This window comes from Crinia signifera, chromosome 8 (assembly GCF_055691185.1).
Source record: "Crinia signifera chromosome 8, ASM5569118v1, whole genome shotgun sequence".
Lineage (NCBI taxonomy): Eukaryota > Metazoa > Chordata > Amphibia > Anura > Myobatrachidae > Crinia > Crinia signifera.
Window position 1 is genome coordinate 90,321,607 of NC_139224.1, and position 11,050 is coordinate 90,332,656.

Genomic DNA, 11,050 nt, shown 5'->3' on the forward strand with positions numbered 1-11,050 from the left:
GGGACGACCCAGGTCTCTGTGCGATCTAAAAGGGCCTTTTTAAATTTGCTGTGTCCAGCTTCCCGGCGTTCTGATCTGGGTTTAAAAGAAGGGTTAATTCTGGGTTGGACCCAGGCTACTGTGCAGTGTGACCGGGTAACCCGGGGTCCCGGTCACACTATGGAGGAGGCCGCTTTTAAAGCCCAAATCAGCTACAGGTGTTACCTCCTCCCCCACCCCTAATGACGTTCTTCCCCACTCCGTCGCCATCACCCCAAAAATGTGTCTTCATATCAAATGGATGCAATGAGCGACTTCGGGAAACTGAACTTATTAATTTGGTATGCAGCGGGGTCTGCATTTTTAAACCATGAAGGCAAGTGATTAATCCGTTTTCTTCCACTCCTTATTTTGTTTTGTTTCATACACAGATTCAGTTGCACACAAATATATGTACAGTTCATGCAGTCTTGTGAAACGTGCATTCATTTGCGATTAGGACTCATTTTGGGGCACAAAAGCACATCAAAAGCTTAGTTTCATGGGACCTGGTGGCTCACTTGTGCCACCTTAGTGCTTGTTGGCTGCGACTGTACCCTTATAAAACAGAGATCCTTATGAAAAGTCTCAGGACTGCAGCAACAGGACTCGCACTTGGAGGTTCAAAACTAGAAAAAAAAACACTCAACATGTGCAGAATATTGGTGGTGTTTTTGGATAACGTATTGACACTTAAACATCCGGTATCAGCGACAATAAAATAATCATTCTTTCATCTGAAGAACATAGCAGGAATCAAGCACTTAATATCCTCAGAGGATCTGCCTCAGTCATATATGCATTTATAACATCATGTTTAAACTATGGCCATGCCCCACTACCTTCATCTCCCATCAAAATAATTGCACCACTTGCAGATGGTACAAAATGCAGCTGCCAGGATATTAACCAACTAGACCTGTTCTAGCCATGTAATATCCATTCTCTAATTCCTCTACTGGCTACCTGTGATATGGCAAATCAGTTTCAAGATTTGCTTACTGACTGTCAAAGCCTTTCATGCCAAGGGGTGCCAGATGACGCTCCTACAGTCAGGATTCCGACATTCCTTAGTACATAATCAGACTCCCTACTGTTAAATGCCTGATACGCTAGTGGGAGAATAGAACCGTGGCTAGCCACTGAGCCCGCAGCACAGCGAGTCCTCAAGGGGCTTTGTAGTTCTCGCTCCCCGTCAGAATCACAATGTTTGACCAATGACCGTCGGAATCTGACTGAGCGTCATACCACACCCATGCCAAGGTGCAAACTACTTGAAGCAGTCTTCGATTCCTTACTGCCTTGATTGATAACAGCAGATGAATACATTCCTAAAGTAACTAAAGGTAAATTCAACAAAAAAAAGCCACCATGGTTGGACAAAGAAGTAAGGTCAGCTATCAACAATAAAACCAGAGCCTTTAAATTCTATAAAAATAACTTGAATGAGGAGGCGTTCGCAAAATACAAAGAATCAAACAAAACTTGTAAAGGGGTAATCAAAGCAGCTAAAATATTATATGAAGAGCGCATAGCCACTGAAAGCAAAACCAACCCAAAGAAGTTTTTTAAATACATAAATAGTAAACGTTTAATTAAGGAAAACATAGGCCCACTAACTGATACTAGTGGAAAAAGTGTTACTGAGGACAAGGGAAAAGCAAAACTGTTAAATGAGTTCTTCTCATCAGGATTTACTAAGGGAGAGCAGACTGTGAAACGAACATTTACCACAAATGGGACAAATAAGCCAGATCTCATTGTGGATTTCACGCCAAAGGAAATAATACTGAGGCTAAGCAAACTCAAAACAAATAAGTCACCAGGGCCAGATGGGATTCATCCGAGGGTATTAATGGAATTAAGGGATGAACTAGCTACCCCCCTACATTATATCTTTAGCAAGTCACTATCGTCAGGTATAGTACCAAAAGATTGGAGAATAGCAGAGGTAGTGCCAATATTCAAAAAAGGAAAAAAGGAAGATCCCGCTAATTACAGAACCGTTAGTTTAACATCAATTGTGGGTAAACTATTTGAAGGATTTTTAAGGGATGGTATTCAGGAATATTTAGATCATCACCGTCTACTCAGTACTAACCAACATGGGTTTGTGAAAAATCGTTCATGCCAAACTAATCTACTAGGGTTCTATGAAGAGGTTAGCAAAAACCTCGATAATGGAAATGCTGTAGATGTGATTTTCCTAGATTTCGCTAAAGCATTTGATACTGTCCCACACAAGAGATTGATTAATAAAATGGAGAACCTAGGATTGGGTGAAAATATCTGCAGATGGGTAGGGAATTGGCTATGTAATAGAGAACAAAGAGTGGTTGTGAATGGTGCCGTATCAGATATGATACCGGTACTAAGTGGAGTGCCCCAGGGTTCGGTTTTGGGGCCCATTTTGTTTAACATTTTTATTAACGATATTGGGATAGGGTTACTCAGCAATGTATCCATCTTTGCGGACGATACAAAACTTAGCAAAGTCATCAAATCACCAGAAGATGTCACCATGCTTCAAAATGATCTTGCAATTCTAGATGAGTGGGCAAAAAAATGGAAGATGAGGTTCAATGTAGATAAATGTAAGGTTATGCACCTTGGGAGACACAACCAGTGTGCAAGTTACAACCTTAGCGGAGAGGAACTGGGTAATTCCATACTTGAAAAGGATCTAGGAGTCCAAATAGACAGCAATCTAGGATGTAGTGCCCATTGTAATGTAGCTACAAAAAAGGCCAACAAAATTCTGGCATGTATTAAGAGGGGAATGGAAACTAGGGACTCAAGGGTAATTATGCCACTATATAAAGCATTGGTGAGACCTCACCTAGAGTACGGAGTACAGTTCTGGGCCCCACACTATAAAAAGGACATCATAGAATTAGAAAAAGTCCAAAGGCGAGCAACAAAGCTTATTAGGGGAATGGAGAATTTAAGCTACGGGGAGAGATTAAGCAATTTGGGACTATTTACATTAGAAAAGAGACGTTTAAGGGGGGACATGCTCAACATGTACAAGTATATCAAGGGCCAATATAAGGAACTGTCACACACCCTATTTTCTACTAGAAAGGAATCTAGGACGCGAGGGCATGAGTATAGATTAGAAGAAAAAAGATTTCATTCAGCTAGTAGAAAGAATTTCTTTACGGTCAGAACAGTCAAACTCTGGAACTCTCTTCCCAGAGAGGTGGTAACGGCTGGCTCATTAAATGCGTTCAAGGCAAAGTTGGACAAACATTTACTGGAGAAAAACATCCATGGGTACAAATAAGAAATATAATTTGTCTGTAAAATACCAGAACCTACCAAATCAGCAATGGATATCTATACCAGGTTGAACTAGATGGACGCAAGTCTTTTTTCAGCCTTACCTACTATGTAACTATGTAACTATGAACTATTAACTGTACCTAGAATCTCCCTGTTCTCATCTGGGTGTCAAAGTATTTTGAGTTTTGTGGCTCAGACTCTATGGAACTCTTCTTTGCACAATTCAAAAGGCCTCCACTCTAGAATTCTTCAAAAATATAATCAAGATTATTTTTTTCCCAGTTCTTTCAAGAATTTCACTAATATCCACTGTGTAGCTTGTTTTTGTGCTAGGCAAATGTAAAGCACTCTGGGTGGGTATTCAATTATTGACAGATTTTTCGATCAGATGAACAATCAGCAATTTTCTGTTTTTAGAGCGATAAGTACTTTAAGCAACACTCTCCAGGTCCTCTGCTAGTGATAACCTAACAATTAAATTTGTCACACAATTAAACTTTCTAATAGTAAGTTTTTGTATACCTGAGTATTTTATTTTTGGTATACATACATTTGCAAAAAAATTTTTTAACTGTTTGAGTACCAACTGTGAGAAATGTGCAAAATATCTGCAAAAGATACCAGGGTCTGAGATGAGGAATATAAATCACTTAAGTTATCGCCGGCAAATGATCTGAAGTCAATCCAGTGAAGTTTTTTCAAACATTGCGCCAAAATAATAACTTGCTGTGGGCGAAACTGGCATTTTTTAGCAGATATTTTGAACATCTCACGGCAGTGTTGGCGCGCAAAGGGGTTAAATGCAATTTAATTCACTAACTTTCAAACACAGGTTTCATTAATCTGAACCATAACAGGAGAGATGATCTAAAATTCCCACCGACACCAGTGTAGATGTGAGCTCATTGGCAGGTTTCTTACAAGATGGAGGCAGCCTGTTACGCTACGCGTTTTGTCCACTTACAGGGCGTCTTGAGGAGTACAAATACAACTATTCTATTAATGGATCAATTAAAAGGTACATCACCCTTCTTAAAGCATGTGTCTGTTTTCATATAGGAAACTGTAAAGCTTAGCAGTGTCTCGCACAGTGACTGGCCTTCTGTTTACTGTGTTATTGTAATTGTATGTATACAAAGAATTACATATTCTGTTATATTAAAGCTTACTATTAGGATATTTAAGTATTGGGTGACTTCTTTAACCCTTTGAGTGCCAACATCTCTGTGAGATGCGCAAAATATCTGTTAAAAATGCCAGGGTCGCTTGCATTTGTTAAATTCAAATAAATGTTAGATAAAAAGATTATTTGGTACTTGTTTCCTAGCACAGCGACCACGAAAACGATGATTTCATTGTACACACCCTGATGGGTGATTACTATGTTATATGCACCCCCATTGTTAACGCCACCGCCACTATTAACTCCAACCCGAAGCGTGGCGAGCACAGGGAACCCGCGAGGGGCGGTGGTACGCCTCCTCTGACCTTTTCATACCCCCACTATCCACGTCGGTGTGGAGTTGATTTTATATAGCGCAGAGAGCCACCGTGCCCCGAAGCATGGCGAGCGGACGTGGATAACTTCACATGTATTCCGTGGGGCTCGCCACGCTTCGGGCTCCGTGGCTCGCAGTGCTTGTCACACTATATAAAATCAACTCCACACCGACTTGGATAGTGGGGGTATGAAAAGGTCTGAGGACGTGTACCACCGCCCCTCGCGGGCTCGCCACGCTTCGGGTGGAAACAAATCACGTTACACAGATTGGTTCATTTATTTGTGAATTTAATTTCATCCATACCTGGTGTGAGAGGGTAAACAATAGCGCACCCAAGGTATTTGTTGTGTTTTTATATAGATAGATAATATATGTATATACAAATGGTTTTAAAGTTTGGCTTTATGGATGAGTAATTGCATCTCCCCGGGTGCCTTCCTAATAAATCAAATATTCATCTTTGTCCAAAGGACACAAAGGCGGCACTGGCAAGTTTATAATCCTACACTACTAAATACAGTTTTTAGACTGCAGGGTCTTTACCTCAAGCTGTGTGTGTGTGTGTGTAGATTGTGTCTCTGTGTATGTATGTAACCTTGTTCAAGAGATTTTCTTTTCTGAATATAAAAGTCCTTATTTTGATGCTATATTTATATAAAATTCCGGTACTTGTGTATTATTACGGCACCAGGCTACACTACGTTTTCAGCATAGTCTAAGCTACGTGGTCAGCGTAGCCCAATGGCGGCCTAGCATAGTGTCCCTGTGGCAGCCCTGTGTAGTGTCACCCATCAGGCAGCATAGTCACCATACCACACTGTCCCCACGGCCTGCAGCTCTGTCTGGCAAGCCTAGTGAGCACCTCTCACACAGTGCCTGTAACCGCCAGATCCCCTGCACTGGCGGACGCTGACGGAGAGATGCTCCATCTGCCTGAGAAGCACAAGTGCATCATACACTTTTGCGTCTCAGTAATTCTTGCGGCAGGGTACAGCAACCCTGCTTGTGTCTGCTTTAGGGAGATGGTCAGGGTTAGGGGTTTGGTAGCACGTGCGTCTCGTGCACAAACGGGGGTGCGCTGCACAAGTGCGTCTCATGCACAATAAAGGACACATTTGCCAGTGCTCCATGCTACATACTGGCAAATGCCTCCATTTCAAACCCCCACTATCCACGTCGGCGTGAAGTTTATTTTATAAAGTGTAATCGAGACACCGAGCCTGAAATAATTTGCACGTGTGCATAAGACAAATTGGACCTTTGTATGGCCACCTTTTTGTGTTATTTCAACTTACTTTACATGTTTGAAAAACTTTCTTTGTACTGCAGCAAAAGTAGTGTGTGTGTGTGTGTGTGTGTGTGTGTGTGTGTGTGTGTGTGTGTGTGTGTGTATATATATATATATATATATATATATATATATATATATATATATATATATATATATATATATATATATATATAATTTTTTTTTTTTTTTTTTGTCAAAGCGTTCAGTACACTTCCATAAGAGACATTTAATAGGTCTCTGGCATTGGCTATTGCACACAGCCACATAGCGTTTCAGAGTGGTATTACACCTTCACACACTGTGGTGTAAAGCCCTTTTTATTTACTGATGAATTTCTTGAATGAAGGTTCAACCGCTTATTCTATTCTTGTATGATAACATTATATAAGTATAACTACATTGCATTTTTTTCTTTCAAACCAAGTCAATTAAATAAGCAAAAGTGACACAAGTTTCAGATAAATATATTTGAGATTATGGGCGGTATTCAATCCCGGGTCACGACTGATAGGCCGGCCTGACAGTCCGGATCCGGACCCAGTCCCGTTCTCTGCCCGCTCAACTACATCTAGACAGGTGGGATTCAATGTCCTGAGTGTCAAAAAGGGGGCGTGGTCGCCAGAAACGGCCATGGATCATTGGGATCCGTCCGTCAGCTGGACAATTCACAGCCGGTTTCGGCCAAACAAGCCTGACTGCTTTTAAAGTCCAGCTTGTTTTGCCTAGATGCCTGTTCAATGCTGTCGGGAAAGACCGCTTTGAATAGATGCCCGCCGCTATTTCCCCCGTCAGAAATATCATCCGGAGATTGAATACCCCCTTTATATTCATATGCATAATGAAAATGCAATGTGATGCAAATATTGCAATATATTTTATTTGTGTTTTGTTAATTTGACTAATAATAAACATGCAGAACATCTAGTTTTAAATGAATACTTGTGGAAGGATTGGCCAGGACTGTCAAACAAATGAGGGGAAGTAGCTGATCTTACAATATATTGGATTCATATATTTGCATTGACTAGGTGATATTTGCCACCAGTATGTCATCAATTCTGTTCTTTTCTATTGAAAATGAAAGGCCAAACCGCATCATAGAGATGTCTTCATATATCCTTGCTGCAGTCGCACAAAACGGCTCCTCTGTCAGGTCGTGTTAGAATCTTCAAGCATTGGTCATCTTTTGAACTACTTTTTTTTTACCGAAGAAGCAGATTAGCTGTAAATACTTAAGACCCATACACACGGGCTGATTTTAGGGCTACTTCTAAGCGATCTATCTAGAACACTTAGAAGTTAAGCACACAATGCCCCATGTGTATACCCGCCAGTGATGCGCGTCACTGTCGCTTGACTAGATTTTGTGACTGCATGATGTCAAGATCTAGTCAGATCACCACTAGGCCTTATTCTAGTTCACTCTTTCTGACAAAATCCTTCTTAGATGGACAAAACCATGTGCACTGCAGGTAGATGTAACTTGTGCAGAGAGAATTAGATTTGGTGGGGTTTTACTTCAAAGTGAGATCTATATTGCATTGTAAAAAAAAAGCAGCCAGTATTTACCCTGCACAGAAACTAAATAACTCACCCAAATCTAATTCTCTCTGCACATTTTACATCTGCCCCCCCTGCAGTGCACATGGTTTTGTCCATTTAAGAAGGATTTTTTCAGAAAGAGTTATTAGAATAAAGCCCACTGTCCCGAACAGATCGCTCAGCACACATCTCTGTTGCACCGCATGTGTGCTCAGCGGTCTGTGCTTTAAACATGCCGCTCAGCATGGGGCACCATTCACCCTGTGTGTATGGGCCTTTAGTGTGACAAGGATGCATGAGGAGACTCTGCTGATGAGTTTTTGATGTGATTTGATAGACACTTGGGTATCTGTGTGTGACTGAGAAGGGTTTCCGATTTACAGCAGGAAACTGTTACTGGGGGCTGAAAATCTACTCCATGCTATGGATTTTGGGGGATTTTGTTTCACCTGTCTCAGGCAGGCAAAACAAATTCCTGGTAAGCAGCCCAGTTTTTTTTTTTTTTTTGTCTGAAACCAGGCTGAAAACATGGGTGACATTCTATGGGATGAGATAAATGCGCGTTTTTTTTATCGCACCACTTCGCACTTTTTCAAATCGCAAGATTGCCCCGTTTTTCGCATATTTAATGAGATGCGAAAAATGGGCCAAATAGTGCGAATAGGTGCGAGGTGGTGCGAAGTCTTTAGTCCTGAAAATGTGCGATTTTCATGTCTGAAAATCGCACGTTTGCAGGAAAGCGCAAAAAAAAAAAAAAACGAGCGCGGGGTCCCCCGCCAGAGCATAACCAGCCCCGGGCTCATTGAGCCGGTGCTGGTGACATAAAATCAGGGTCCCCGACAAATAGGGGTCCCCTTGATTTCATGAAACCAGCACCAGGCTCAAGGACCGGCGCTGGTTCCCAAAATACGGGGGACAAAATGACTAGGGGTCCCCCGTATTTTAAGAACCAGCAACGGACCCAACCAGCCAGCGGGGTAATGCCACAGCCGGGGGACACTTATTATATAAGGTCCCGCGGCCAAAGCATTATCCCCGTGGCTGGTCAGCATGGGCAGGGGTCCTGGGGAAGTGGGGACCCCCCCAATGAAGGGGTCCCCCCCCTCCAGGACTTACCAGCCCATGCTGAAAGTCCGGGGCTGTCCCCGATGCCCCTGGGCGGTGGGCATCGGGCTGATGGATTGTGTAAAAAAAAAAAAGCAGAAAAACTAATGTTTTCTACTGGCGAACTATGAGTCCCAGCAAGCCTCCCCCGCATGCTGGGACTTGGAGAACCACAAGTCCCAGCATGCGGGGAATTAAAGGGCCCGCTGGCACTTGTAGTTCTACAGTACAAAAAATAGTGAAATAACACACACACTGACACCCTGAAAAATAAAAGTTTAATACACACATAACACACACATACTGATACTTACCTACCTTGAGCCCGTAGGTCGGTCCCTGGGTCCGGGCTCCAGGGCAGAAGAGTCCGGTTCCGGGGCCTTGGTCCTGGGGCTCCGGGGTCCAGTATCCGATGAAGTCCACAGGGGTACCTGAGGAAGGAAATCCTACTCACCTGGTCCCTGGCGACGACATCGGCATCCTCTCCGGCAGACACGCTGCTCCCGGCTGCTGTGGTACCCGCTCTCGGACTGAAGAGGCGAAGAGATTTTCATCTAACGCGCCTCTTCTCAGAATGATTCCATTGGCCGGCTAGCGGCCAATCAGGAGCCGAGAAAGTCGGCTTCTGATTGGCCGCTAGCCGGCCAATAGAATCATCCGGAGGAAAGGCGCGGAAGATGAAAATCTCTTCGTATCTTCAGTCCGAGAGCGGGTACCACAGCAGCCGGGAGCAGCGCGTCTGCCGGAGAGGATGCCGATGTCGTCGCCGGGGACCCCAGGTGAGTAGGATTTCCTTCCTCAGGTACCCCTGTGGACTTCATCGGATACTGGACCCCGGAGCCCCAGGACCAGCCCCGGAACCAGGACCAAGGCCCCGGAACCGGACTCTTCAGCCCTGGAGCCCCGGAACCCCAGGACCAGCCCCGGAACCCCAGGACCAGCCCCGGAACCAGGACCAAGGCCCTGGAACCGGACTCTTCTGCCCCGGAGCCCGGATCCAGGGACCGACCTACGGGCTCAAGGTAGGTAAGTATCAGTATGTGTGTATTAAACTTTTATTTTTCAGGGTGTCAGTGTGTGTGTTGTTTCACTATTTTTTGTACTGTAGAACTACAAGTGCCAGCGGGCCCTTTAATTCCCCGCATGCTGGGACTTGTGGTTCTCCAAGTCCCAGCATGCGGGGGAGGCTTGCTGGGACTCATAGTTCGCCAGTAGAAAACAATAGTTTTTCTGCTTTTTTTTTTTACACAATCCATCAGCCCGATGCCCACCGCCCAGGGGCATCGGGGACAGCCCCGGACTTTCAGCATGGGCTGGTAAGTCCTGGAGGGGGGGACCCCTTCATTGGGGGGGGGGGGTCCCCACTTCCCCAGGACCCCTGCCCATGCTGACCAGCCACGGGGATAATGCTTTGGCCGTGGGACCTTATATAATAAGTGTCCCCCGGCTGTGGCATTACCCCGCTGGCTGGTTGGGTCCGGTGCTGGTTCTTAAAATACGGGGGACCCCTAGTCATTTTGTCCCCCGTATTTTGGGAACCAGCGCCGGACCTTGAGCCTGGTGCTGGTTTCATGAAATCAAGGGGACCCCTATTTGTCGGGGACCCTGATTTTATGTCACCAGCACCGGCTCAATGAGCCCGGGGCTGGTTATGCTCGGACGGGGGACCCCGCGCTCGTTTTTTTTTTTTTTTTTTACCTGTTGTTTTTTTTTTACCTGTTTTTTTTTTACCTGTTTTTTTTTTTTACCTGTTTTTTTTTTTTTACCTGTTTTTTTTTTACCTGTTTTTTTTTTTTGCACCAGAAACCTGCACAGAACATTGCGATCTGTGCAGGTTTCTGGCTAATTCGCCCATCAGAACCTGGTCTGATTTTTGGGCGAATTATAGTCACACTTTATACAAATCGCATACCATTAAATATGCGATTTGTATACTTTTCCATGTGAAAACATGTGGATGCGATGTGCTGCGAAAAGCAGCCATCGCATTTCCAGTGTGTCAAACTTGTTGGCAAAAATCGCATTTTTTCACATTTTCGGAGCTCATTAAATATGCGAAAATGCAAAAAAATGCGATTTCGGCCGTTTTTGCGAGAAAATTCGCAAAAGTCTAATTATCTCATCCCATAGAATGTCACCCAACGTTTCACTTTATCTTGGCGTAACAATTTTCATTGCTAATTGATAACCCAATGAATCTATACAAAGTGCTACAATGTAGCAGCCAAAACTTTTTTCCCAATACAAGTTTTGTTGGGCTCAGTATATATAGACTGTTGCACACAATATACAAGTGTCTTATCAAATT

The 11,050-nt window shown here is 43.7% G+C and overlaps 1 protein-coding gene across 1 annotated transcript in view; it reads left to right on the forward strand.

Annotated features, from left to right (window-relative positions):
* Positions 1 to 11,050, forward strand: part of CDC73 (cell division cycle 73) — a 103,111-nt gene that overhangs the window by 68,357 nt on the left and 23,704 nt on the right. The gene's annotated exons all lie outside the window — the stretch shown is intronic.